We start from the raw sequence: 13220 nt of genomic DNA on the forward strand, positions 1-13220 counted from the left end.
CCATGAAGTCAGAAGCCCTGCAGAGATTCTGCAAGGGTATGAGTGTGAGTGTGTGTGTGTGTGTGTATGAAAATGACACGGTGTCAGAAGCACTCAAGAGATTCTGGAAGTTTGTGTGTGAGTGTATTTAAAAAGGACACGAAGTCAGAAGCTCTCTAGAGATTCTGCAAGGGTCTGAGTGTGAGTGTGTGTGTAAAAAGGACATGTAGTCAGAAGCCCTACAGAGCTTCTGCAAGTGTGTGAGTGTGAGTTTTTGTGTGTGTAAAAAGGACACGGAGTCAGAAGATCTCCAGATATTGTGCAAGGGTGTGTGTGTGTGAGTGTGTAAAAAGGAAAGGAAGTCCGAAGCCCTACAGATATTCTTCAAAGTTTGTGTGTGCGTGAGTGTCTAAAAAGGACACAAAATCAGAAGCCCTCCAGAGATTCTTCAAGTGTCTGTGTGTGTAAAAAGGAGACAAAGTGAGAATACCTCCAGAGATTCTGCAAGGGTGTGTGCATGTGTGCATGTGTGTGTATGTGTGTGAATGTGTAAAATTGAAACGAAGTCAGAAGGCCTCCCGAGATTCTGCCAGGGTGTATTTGTGTGTGTAAAAAGGACAGGAACTCAGAATCCCTCCATAGATTCTTCAAGTGTGAGCGTGTCTGTGTGTATAAAAAGGACACAAAGTCAGAAGATCTGCAGATATTCTGCAAGAGTGTGGGTGTTTGTGTGTGTGTAAAAAGGACACAGAATCAGAAGCCCTCCAGAGATTCTGCAAGTGTATGAGTGTGTGTGTGTGTGTGTGTGTTTAAAAAGGACATGAAATCAGACGCCCTTCAGAGATTTTGCAAGGGTGCGTGTATGTGTGTGTGTGTGTGTGTGTGTGTGTGTGTGTGTTTGCTTTAAAAAGACATTCATTCAGAAACTATCCAGAGATTCTGCAACGGTGTTTCCGTATGTGTTTGTGTGTGTGTGTGTGTGTGTTTGTGTGTAAAAAGGACACGAAGTCAGAAGCTCTCTAGAGATTCTACCATGGTGTGTGTGTGTGTGTGTTTGTATAAAAAGTACATGAATTTCGAAGCCCACTAGTGACTCTGCAAGAGTCTGAGTGTGAGTATGTGTGTGTGTAAAAAGGCCATGAAGTCAGAATCCCTCCAGAGTTTCTGCAAGGGTATGAGTGTGAGTGTGTGTGTGTGTAAAAAGTAAATGAAGTCAGTTGCCCTCCAGAGATACTGCAAGGGTGTGTGTGTGTGTGTAAAAAGGACATGACATCAGAAGCCCTTCAGAGATTGTACAAGGGCATGAGTGAGGGTTTGCGTGTGTGAGTGTGTAAAACGGACAAAGTCAGAAGCCCTCCAGAGATTCTGCAATGGTTTTCTGTGTGTGTGTGTGTGTGTGTGTGTGTGTGTGTGTGTGTGTGTGTGTGTGTTTAAAAAGGATATGAACTCAGAAGACCTCTAGGGATTCTGCCATGGTGTGTGTGTGTGTATTTTTGTAAAAAGGACACGAAGTCCGAAGCTCTCTAGAGATTCTGCAAGGGTCTGAGTGTGAGTGTAAAAAGGACATGTAGTCAGAAGCCCTACAGAGTTTCTCCAAGTGAATGAATGTGAGTTTGTGTGTGTGTGTGTGTAAAAAGGACAGGAATTCAGACGACCTCCAGAGATTGTGCAAGGGTGTGTGTGTGTGTGTGTATGTGAGTGTGTAAAAAGGAAAGGAAATCCGAAGCCCTACAGATATTCTTCAAAGTTTGTGTGTGCGTGAGTGTCTAAAAAGGACACAAAATCAGAAGCCCTCCAGAGATTCTGCAAGTGTCTGTGTGTGTAAAAAGGACACAAAGTGAGAATACCTCCAGAGATTCTACAAGGGTGTGTGCATGTGTGCATGTGTGTGTATGTGTGTGAATGTGTAAAATTGAAACGAAGTCAGAAGGCCTCCAGAGATTCTGACAGGGTGTATTTGTGTGTGTATAAAGGACAGGAACTCAGAATCCCTCCAGAGAGTCTTCAACTGTGAGTGTGTGTGTGTGTATAAAAAGGACACAAAGTCAGAAGACTTGCAGATATTCTGCAAGAGTGTGAGTGTTTGTTTATGCGTGTAAAAAGGACACGGAATCAGAAGCCCTCCAGACATTCTGCAAGTGTATGAGTGCGTGTGTGTGTGTGTGTTTTAAAAGGACAAGAAATCAGACGCCCTTCAGAGATTCTGCAAGGGTGCGTGTATGTGTGTGTGTGTGTGTGTGTTTGCTTGTAAAAAGACATTAATTCAGAAACCATCCAGAGAATCTGCAACGGTGTTTGTTTATGTGCGTGTGTAAAAAGGACACGAAGTCAGAAGCCCTCTAGAGATTCTACCATGGTGTGTGTGTGTGTGTGTTTGTATAAAAAGTACGTGAATTTGAAAGCCCACTAGGGACTCTGCAAGAGTCTGAGTGTGAGTGTGTTTGTGTGTGTGTGTGTAAAAAAGCCATGAAGTCAGAAGCCCTCCAGAGATTCTGCAAGGGTATGAGTGTGAGTGTGTGTGTGTATGAAAATGACACGGTGTCAGAAGCCCTCAAGAGATTCTGGATGGTTGTGTGTGAGTGTGTTTAAAAAGGACACGAAGTCAGAAGCTCTCTAGAGATTCTGCAAGGGTCTGAGTGTGAGTGTGTGTGTAAAAAGGACATATAGTCAGAAGCCCTACAGAGCTTCTGCAAGTGTGTGGTTGTGAGTTTGTGTGTGTGTAAAAAGGACACGGAGTCAGAATATCTCCAGAGATTGTGCAAGGGTGTGTGTGTGTGAGTGTGATAAAAGGAAAGGAATTCCGAAGCCCTACAGATATTCTTCAAAGTTTGTGTGTGCGTGAGTGTCTAAAAAGGACACAAAATCAGAAGCCCTCCAGAGATTCTTCAAGTGTCTGTGTGTGTAAAAAGGAGACAAATTGAGAATACCTCCAGAGATTCTGCAAGGGTGTGTGCATGTGTGCATGTGTGTGTATGTGTGTGAATGTGTAAAATTGAAACGAAGTCAGAAGGCCTCCAGAGATTCTGCCAGGGTGTATTTCTGTGTGTAAAAAGGACAGGAATTCAGAAACCCTCTAGAGATTCTTCACGTGTGAGTGTGTGTGTGTGTATAAAAAGGACACAAAGTCAGAAGACCTGCAGATATTCTGCAAGATTGTGAATGTTTGCAAAAAGGACAGAAATCAGAAGCCCTCCAGAGATTCTGCAAGTGTATGAGTGCATATGTGTGTGTGTGTGTGTGTGTGTGTTTAAAATGGACATGAAATGAGACGCCTTCCAGAGATTCTGCAATGGTTTTCTGTGTGTGTGTGTCTGTGTGTAAAGAGACATAAAATCAGGCGCCCTGCAGAGATTCAGCAAGGGTGCGTGTATGTGTGTGTGTGTGCATGTGTGTGTGTGGAAAAAAGACAGGAAACCAGAAGCGTTTTACAGATTCTGCAAGAGTGTGTGTGTGTGTGTGTTTGTGCTTGTAAAAAGGACATTAATTCATAAACCCTCCAGAGATTCTGCAACCGTGTGTGTGTATATGTGTATGTGTGTGTGTGTGTGTGTAAAAAGGCCATGAAGTCAGAAGCCATCCAAGATTCTGCAAGAGTATGAGTGTGAGTGTGTGTGTGTGTTTCTGTGTGTGTGTATGAAAAGGACACGGTGTCAGAAGCCCTCAAGAGATTCTGGAAGGTTGTGTGTGAGTGTGAGTGAAAAGGACACGATGTCAGAAGCGCTCCAGGGATTCTGCAAGGGTGCGAGTGCTTTTGTGTGTGTGACTAAAAAGGACACGAAGTCAGAAGCCCTCTAGAGTTTCTGCAGGGGTATGAGAGTGAGTTTGTGTTTGTGTTGTGTAAAAAGGCCATGAAGTCAGAAGCCCTCCAGAGATTCTGCAAGGATATGAGTGTGAGTATGTGTGTGTGTATGAACAGGACACGGTGTCAGAAGCCCTCAAGAGACTCTGGAAGGTTGTGTGTGAGTGTGTTTAAAAAGGACACGAAGTCACAACCTCCCTAGAGAATCTGCAAATGTCTGAGTGTCAGTTTGTGTGTAAAAAGGACATGTAGTCAGAAGCCCAACAGAGTTTCTGCAAGTGTATGAGTGTGAGTTTGTGTGTGTAAAAAGGACACGGAGTCAGAAGACCTCCAGAGATTGTGCAAGGGTGTGTGTGTGTATGAGTGTGTAAAAAGTAAAGGAAGTCCGAAGCCCTACAGATATTCTTCAAAGTTTGTGTGTGCGTGTGTGTCTAAAAAGGATACAAAATCAGAAGCACTCCAGAGATTCTGCAAGTGTCTCTGTGTGTAAAAAGGACAAAAAATGAGAATAACTCCCGACAATCTTCAAGGGTGTGGGCATGTGTGTGTGTGTGTGAGTGTGTAAAATTGAAACGAAGTCAGAAGGCCTCCAGAGATTCTGCCAGGGTGTATTTGTGTGTGTAAAAAGGACAGGAACTCAGAATCCCTCTAGAGATTCTTCAAGTGTGAGTGTGTGTGTGTATAAAAAGGACACAAAGTCAGAAGACCTGCAGATATTCTGCAAGAGTGTGGGTGTTTGCAAAAAGGACACGGAATCAGAAGCCCTCCAGATTCTGCAAGTGTATGAGTGCATGTGTGTGTGTGTGTGTGTTTAAAAAGGACATGAAATCAGACGCCTTCCAGAGATCCTGCAATGGTTTTCTGTGTCTGTGTGTGTGTGTAAAAAGACATGAAATCAGGTGCCCTGCAGAGATTCTGCAAGGGTGCGTATATGTGTGTGTGTGTGTGCATGTGTGCATGTGGAAAAAGGACAGGAAACCAGAAGCCTTTTACAGATTCTGCAAGAGTGTGTGTGTGTGTGTGTGTTTGTGCTTGTAAAAAGGACATTAATTTAGAAACCCTCCAGATATTCTTCAACCGTGTTTGTGTATATGTGTATGTGTGTATGTGTGTGTGTGTAAAAAGGCCATGAAGTCAGAAGCCCTCCAGAGATTCTGCAAGGGTATGAGTGTGAGTGTGTGTGTGTGTGTGTGTTTCTGTGTGTGTGTATGAAAAGGACACGGTGTCAGAAGCCCTCAAGTGATTCTGGAAGGTTGTGTGTGAGTGTGAGTGAAAAGGACACGAAGTCATAAGCCCTCCGGGGATTCTGCAAGGGTGCGAATGTTTGTGTGTGTGTGACTAAAAAGGACATGATGTCAGAAGCCCTCTAGAGTTTCTGCAGGGGTATGAGAGTGAGTGTGTGTTTGTGTGTGTGTAAAAAAGCCATGAAGTCAGAAGCCCTCCAGAGATTCTGCAAGGGTATGAGTGTGAGTGTGTGTGTGTATGAAAATGACACGGTGTCAGAAGCCCTCAAGAGATTCTGGATGGTTGTGTGTGAGTGTGTTTAAAAAGGACACGAAGTCAGAAGCTCTCTAGAGATTCTGCAAGGGTCTGAGTGTGAGTGTGTGTGTAAAAAGGACATATAGTCAGAAGCCCTACAGAGCTTCTGCAAGTGTGTGGTTGTGAGTTTGTGTGTGTGTAAAAAGGACACGGAGTCAGAATATCTCCAGAGATTGTGCAAGGGTGTGTGTGTGTGAGTGTGATAAAAGGAAAGGAATTCCGAAGCCCTACAGATATTCTTCAAAGTTTGTGTGTGCGTGAGTGTCTAAAAAGGACACAAAATCAGAAGCCCTCCAGAGATTCTTCAAGTGTCTGTGTGTGTAAAAAGGAGACAAATTGAGAATACCTCCAGAGATTCTGCAAGGGTGTGTGCATGTGTGCATGTGTGTGTATGTGTGTGAATGTGTAAAATTGAAACGAAGTCAGAAGGCCTCCAGAGATTCTGCCAGGGTGTATTTCTGTGTGTAAAAAGGACAGGAATTCAGAAACCCTCTAGAGATTCTTCACGTGTGAGTGTGTGTGTGTGTATAAAAAGGACACAAAGTCAGAAGACCTGCAGATATTCTGCAAGATTGTGAATGTTTGCAAAAAGGACAGAAATCAGAAGCCCTCCAGAGATTCTGCAAGTGTATGAGTGCATATGTGTGTGTGTGTGTGTGTGTGTGTTTAAAATGGACATGAAATGAGACGCCTTCCAGAGATTCTGCAATGGTTTTCTGTGTGTGTGTGTCTGTGTGTAAAGAGACATAAAATCAGGCGCCCTGCAGAGATTCAGCAAGGGTGCGTGTATGTGTGTGTGTGTGCATGTGTGTGTGTGGAAAAAAGACAGGAAACCAGAAGCGTTTTACAGATTCTGCAAGAGTGTGTGTGTGTGTGTGTTTGTGCTTGTAAAAAGGACATTAATTCATAAACCCTCCAGAGATTCTGCAACCGTGTGTGTGTATATGTGTATGTGTGTGTGTGTGTGTGTAAAAAGGCCATGAAGTCAGAAGCCATCCAAGATTCTGCAAGAGTATGAGTGTGAGTGTGTGTGTGTGTTTCTGTGTGTGTGTATGAAAAGGACACGGTGTCAGAAGCCCTCAAGAGATTCTGGAAGGTTGTGTGTGAGTGTGAGTGAAAAGGACACGATGTCAGAAGCGCTCCAGGGATTCTGCAAGGGTGCGAGTGCTTTTGTGTGTGTGACTAAAAAGGACACGAAGTCAGAAGCCCTCTAGAGTTTCTGCAGGGGTATGAGAGTGAGTTTGTGTTTGTGTTGTGTAAAAAGGCCATGAAGTCAGAAGCCCTCCAGAGATTCTGCAAGGATATGAGTGTGAGTATGTGTGTGTGTATGAACAGGACACGGTGTCAGAAGCCCTCAAGAGACTCTGGAAGGTTGTGTGTGAGTGTGTTTAAAAAGGACACGAAGTCACAACCTCCCTAGAGAATCTGCAAATGTCTGAGTGTCAGTTTGTGTGTAAAAAGGACATGTAGTCAGAAGCCCAACAGAGTTTCTGCAAGTGTATGAGTGTGAGTTTGTGTGTGTAAAAAGGACACGGAGTCAGAAGACCTCCAGAGATTGTGCAAGGGTGTGTGTGTGTATGAGTGTGTAAAAAGTAAAGGAAGTCCGAAGCCCTACAGATATTCTTCAAAGTTTGTGTGTGCGTGTGTGTCTAAAAAGGATACAAAATCAGAAGCACTCCAGAGATTCTGCAAGTGTCTCTGTGTGTAAAAAGGACAAAAAATGAGAATAACTCCCGACAATCTTCAAGGGTGTGGGCATGTGTGTGTGTGTGTGAGTGTGTAAAATTGAAACGAAGTCAGAAGGCCTCCAGAGATTCTGCCAGGGTGTATTTGTGTGTGTAAAAAGGACAGGAACTCAGAATCCCTCTAGAGATTCTTCAAGTGTGAGTGTGTGTGTGTATAAAAAGGACACAAAGTCAGAAGACCTGCAGATATTCTGCAAGAGTGTGGGTGTTTGCAAAAAGGACACGGAATCAGAAGCCCTCCAGATTCTGCAAGTGTATGAGTGCATGTGTGTGTGTGTGTGTGTTTAAAAAGGACATGAAATCAGACGCCTTCCAGAGATCCTGCAATGGTTTTCTGTGTCTGTGTGTGTGTGTAAAAAGACATGAAATCAGGTGCCCTGCAGAGATTCTGCAAGGGTGCGTATATGTGTGTGTGTGTGTGCATGTGTGCATGTGGAAAAAGGACAGGAAACCAGAAGCCTTTTACAGATTCTGCAAGAGTGTGTGTGTGTGTGTGTGTTTGTGCTTGTAAAAAGGACATTAATTTAGAAACCCTCCAGATATTCTTCAACCGTGTTTGTGTATATGTGTATGTGTGTATGTGTGTGTGTGTAAAAAGGCCATGAAGTCAGAAGCCCTCCAGAGATTCTGCAAGGGTATGAGTGTGAGTGTGTGTGTGTGTGTGTGTTTCTGTGTGTGTGTATGAAAAGGACACGGTGTCAGAAGCCCTCAAGTGATTCTGGAAGGTTGTGTGTGAGTGTGAGTGAAAAGGACACGAAGTCATAAGCCCTCCGGGGATTCTGCAAGGGTGCGAATGTTTGTGTGTGTGTGACTAAAAAGGACATGATGTCAGAAGCCCTCTAGAGTTTCTGCAGGGGTATGAGAGTGAGTGTGTGTTTGTGTGTGTGTAAAAAGGCCATGAAGTCAGAAGCCCTCCAGAGATTCTGCAAGGATATGAGTGTGAGTATGTGTGTGTGTGTGTGTGTGTGTGTTTATGAACAGGACACGGTGTCAGAAGCCCTCAAGAGATTCTGGAAGGTTGTGTGTGAGTGTGTTTAAAAAGGACACGAAGTCAGAAGCTCTCTAGAGATTCTGCAAGGGTCTGCGTGTGAGTGTGTGTGTAAAAAGGACATGTAGTCAGAAGCCCTACAGAGCTTCTGCAAGGGTATGAGTGTGAGTTTGTGTGTGTGTAAAAAGGACACGGAGTCAGAAGATCTCCAGAGATTGTGCAAGGATGTGTGTGTGTGTGAGTGTGTATAAAGGACATGAAGTCAGTAGGCCTGTAGTGATTCTACCATGGTTAGTGTGTATTTTTGTAAAAAAGTCACGAACTCAGAAGCTCTCTAGGGATTCTGCAAGGGTCGGAGTGTGAGTGTGTGTGTTAAAAGGACATTTAGTCAGAAGCCCTACAGAGTTTCTTCAAGTGTATGAGTGTGAGTTTGTGGGTGTGTGTGTGTGTGTAAAAAGGAAACGAAGTCAGACGACCTCCAGAGATTGTGCAAGGGTGTGTGTGTGTGTGTGAGTGTCTAAAAAGGAAAGGAAGTCTGAAGGCCTACAGATATTCTTCAAAGTTAGTGTGTGCGTGAGTGTCTAAAAAGGACACAAAATCAGAAGCCCTCCAGAGATTCTGCAAGTGTCTATGTGTGTAAAAAGGACACAAAGTGAGAATACCTCCAGAGATTCTGCAAGGGTGTGTGCATGTGTGCATGTGTGTTTGTGAGTGTGTAATATGGAAACGAAGTCAGAAGCCCTCCAGAGATTCTGCCAGGGTGTATTTGTGTGTGTAAAAAGGACAGGAACTCAGAATCCCTCCAGAGATTCTTCAAGTGTGAGTGTGTGTGTGTATAAAAAGGACACAAAGTCAGAAGACCTGCAGATATTCTGCAAGAGTGTGAGTGTTTGTAAAAAGGACACGGAATCAGAAGCCCTCCAGAGATTCTGCAACTGTATGAGTGCATGTGTGTGTGTGTGTGTGTGTGTGTGTGTTTAAAAATGACATGAAATCAGACGCCTTCCAGAGATTCTGCAATGGTTTTCTGTGTGTGTGTGTGTGTGTCTTTGTGTGTGTGTAAAAAGACATGAAATCAGGTGCCTTGCAGAGATTCTGCAAGGGTGCGTGTATGTGTGTGTGTGTGTGCATGTGTGCGTGTGGAAAAAGGACAGGAAACCAGAAGCCTTTTACAGATTCTGCAAGAGTGTGTGTGTGTGTGTGTTGTGCTTGTTAAAAGGACATTAATTCAGAAACCCTCCAGAGATTCTGCAGCCGTGTGTGTGTATATGTGTATGTGTGTGTGTGTGTGTGTAAAAAGGCCATGAAGTCAGAAGCCCTCCAGAGATTCTGCAAGGGTATGAGTGTGAGTGTGAGTGTGTGTTTGTGTGTTTCTGTGTGTGTGCATGAAAAGGACACGGTGTCAGAAGCCCTCAAGAGATTCTGGAAGGTTGTGTGTGAGTGTGAGTGAAAGGGACACGAAGTCAGAAGCCCTCCGGGGATTCTGCAAGGGTTCGAGTGTTTTTGTGTGTGTGACTAAAAATGACACGAAGTCAGAAGCCCTCTAGAGTTTCTGCATGGGTATGAGAGTGAGTGTGTGTTTGTGTGTGTGTAAAAAGGCCATGAAGTCAGAAGCCCTCCAGAGATTCTGCAAGGATTTGAGTGTGAGTATGTGTGTGTGTATGAACAGGACACGGTGTCAGAAGCCCTCAAGAGATTCTGGAAGGTTGTGTGTGAGTGTGTTTAAAAAGGACACGAAGTCAGAAGCTCTCTAGAGATTCTGCAAGGGTCTGAGTGTGTGTGTGTAAAAAGGACATGTAGTCATAAGCCCTACAGAGTTCTGCAAGTGTATGAGTGTGAGTTTGTGTGTGTGTGTAAAAAGGACACGGAATCAGAAGATCTGCAGAGATTGTGCAAGGGTGTGTGTGTGTGTGAGTGTGTAAAAAGGACATGAAGTCAGAAGGCCTGTAGTGATTCTGCCATGGTGTGTGTGTATTTTTGTAAAAAGGACATGAAGTCAGAAGCTCTCTAGAGATTTTACAAGGGTCTGAGTGTGAGTGTGTGTGTAAAAAGGACAGGAACTCGGAATCCTTCCAGAGATTCTTCAAGTGTGAGTGTGTGTGTGTATAAAAAGGACACAAAGTCAGAAGACCTGCAGATATTCTGCAAGAGTGTGAGTGTTTGTAAAAAGGACACGGAATCAGAAGCCCTCCAGAGATTCTGCAGTGTATGAGTGCATGTGTGTGTGTGTGTGTGTGTGTGTGTGTTTAAAAAGGACATGAAATCAGACGCCTTCCAGAGATTCTGCAATGGTTTTCTGTGTGTGTGTCTGTGTGTGTGTGTAAAAAGACATGAAATCAGGCGCCCTGCAGAGATTCTGCAAGGGTGCGTGTATGTGTGTGTGTGTGCATGTGTGCATGTGGAAAAAGGACAGGAAACCAGAAGCCTTTTACAGATTATGCAAGAGTGTGTGTGTGTGTGTGTGTTGTGCTTGTTAAAAGAACATTAATTCAGAAACCCTCCAGAGATTCTGCAACCATGTGTGTGTATATGTGTATGTGTGTGTGTGTGTGTGTAAAAAGGACACGAAGACAGAAGACCTCTAGGGATTCTGCCATGGGGTTTGTGTGTTTTTTAAAAAGGACACGAAGTCAGGAGCTCTCTAGAGATTCTGCAGGGGTCTGAGTGTGAGTGTGTGTGTAAAAAGGACATGTAGTCAGAAGCCCTACAGAGTTTCTGCAAGTGTATGAGTGTGAGTTTGTGTGTGTGTGTGTGTGTAAAAAGGACACGAAGTCAGACGACCTCCAGGGATTGTGCAAGGTTGTGTGTGTGTGTCTGTTAGTGTGTAAAAAGGAAAGGAAGTCAGAAGCCCTACAGTTGTTCTTCAAAGTTAGTGTGTGCGTGAGTGTCTAAAAAGGACACAAAATCAGAAGCCCTCCAGAGATTCTGCAAGTGTCTGTGTGTGTAAAACGGACACAAAGTGAGAATACCTCCAGAGATTCTGCAAGGGTGTGTGCATGTGTGCATGTGTGTTTGTGAGTGTGTAAAATGGAAACGAAGTCAGAAGGCCTCCAGAGACTCTGCCAGGGTGTATTTGTGTGTGTAAAAAGGACAGGAACTCAGAATCCCTCCAGAGATTCTTCAAGTGTGAGTGTGTGTGTGTGTATAAAAAGGACAGAAAGTCAGAAGACCTGCAGATATTCTGCAAGAGTGTGTGTGTTTGTGTGTGTGTGTAAAAAGGACACGGAATCAGAAGCCCTCCAGAGATTCTGTAAGTGTATGAGTGTGTGTGTGTGTTTAAGAAGGACATGAATTCAGACGCCCTTCAGAGATTCTGTAAGGGTGCGTGTATGTGTGTGTGTGTGTTTGCTTGTAAAAAGACATTAATTCAGAAACCATCCAGAGGTTCTGCAACGGTGTTTCTGTATGTGTGTGTATGTGTGTGTGTGTAAAAAGGACACGGAGTCAGAAGACCTCCAGAGATTGTGCAAGGGTGTGTGTGTGTGTGTGTGTGTGTGTAAAAAGTAAAGGAAGTCCGAAGCCCAACAGATATTTTTCAAAGTTTGCGTGTGTGTGTGTGTGTGTTTGCTTGTAAAAAGACATTAATTCAGAAACCATCCAGAGATTCTGCAACGGTGTTTCTGTATGTGTGTGTGTGTGTGTGTGTGTGTGTGTGTAAAAAGGACACGAAGTAAGAAGCTCTCTAGAGATTCTACCATGGTGTGTGTGTGTGTTTGTATAAAAAGTACATGAATTTCGAAGCCCACTAGGGACTCTGCAAGAGTCTGAGTGTGAGTGTGTGTGTGTGTAAAAAGGCCATGAAGTCAGAAGCCCTCCAGAGATTCTGCAAGGGTATGAGTGTGAGTGTGTGTGTGTGTGTGTGTATGAAAAGGACACGGTGTCAGAAGCCCTCAAGAGATTTTGGAAGGTTGTGTGTGAGTGTGAGTGAAAAGGACAAGAAGTCAGAAGTCCTCCGGTGATTCTGCACGGGTGTGAGTGTTTTTATGTGTGTGACTAAAAAGGACACGAAGTCAGAAGCCCTCTAGACTTTCTGCAGGGGTATGAGAGTGAGTGTGTGTTTGTATGTGTGTAAAAAGTAAACGAAGTCAGTTGCCCTCCAGAGATACTGCAATGGTTTTCTGTGTGTGTGTGTGTAAAAAGGACACGACATTCGAAGCCTTTCAGAGATTGTACAAGGGCATGAGTGTGGGTTTGCGTGTGTGAGTGTGTAAAACGGACAAAGTCAGAAACCCTCCAGAGATTCTGCAATGGTTTTCTGTGTGTATGTGTGTTTAAAAAGGACATGATGTCAGAAGACCTCTAGGGATTCTGCCATGGGGTGTGTGTGTTTTTGTAAAAAGGACACGAAGTCAGAAGCTCTCTAGAGATTCTGCAAGGGTCTGAGTGTGAGTGTGTGTGTAAAAAGGACATGTATTCAGAGGCCCTACAGAGTTTCTGCAAGTGAATGTGTGTGAGTTTGTGTGTGTGTAAAAAGGACACGGAGTCAGAAGACCTCCAGAGATTGTACAAGGGTGTGTGTGTGTGTGTGTGTAAAAAGTAAAGGAAGTCCGAAGCCCTACAGTTATTTTTCAAAGTTTGTGTGTGTGTGAGTGTCTAAAAATGACACAAAATCAGAAGCCCTCCAGAGATTCTGCAAGTGTCTGTGTGTGTAAAAAGGACACAAAGTGAGAATACCCCCAGAGATTCTGCAAGGGTGTGTGCATGTGTGCATGTGTGTTTGTGAGTGTGTAAAATGGAAACGAAGTCAGAAGGCCTCCAGAGACTCTGCCAGGGTGTATTTGTGTGTGTAAAAAGGACTGGAACTCAGAATCCCTCCAGAGATTCTTCAAGTGTGAGTGTGTGTGTGTGTATAAAAAGTACACAAAGTCAGAAGACCTGCAGATATTCTGCAAGAGTGTGGGTGTTTGTGTGTGTGTGTAAAAAGGACACGGAATCAGAAGCCCTGCAGAGATTCTGCAAGTGTATGAGTGCGTGTGTTTGTGTGTGTTTAAAAAGGACATGAAATCAGACGCCCTTCAGAGATTCTTCAAGGGTGTGTGTATGTGTGTGTGTGTTTGTGTGTGTGTTTGCTTGTGAAAAGACATTAATTCAGAAACCATCCAGAGATTCTGCAACGGTGTTTCTGTATGTGTTTGTGTGTGTGTAAAAAGGACACGAAGTCAGAAGCTCT

The sequence above is a fragment of the Tenrec ecaudatus genome, chromosome 14 (genome assembly GCF_050624435.1).
Source record: "Tenrec ecaudatus isolate mTenEca1 chromosome 14, mTenEca1.hap1, whole genome shotgun sequence".
Classification (NCBI taxonomy): domain Eukaryota; kingdom Metazoa; phylum Chordata; class Mammalia; order Afrosoricida; family Tenrecidae; genus Tenrec; species Tenrec ecaudatus.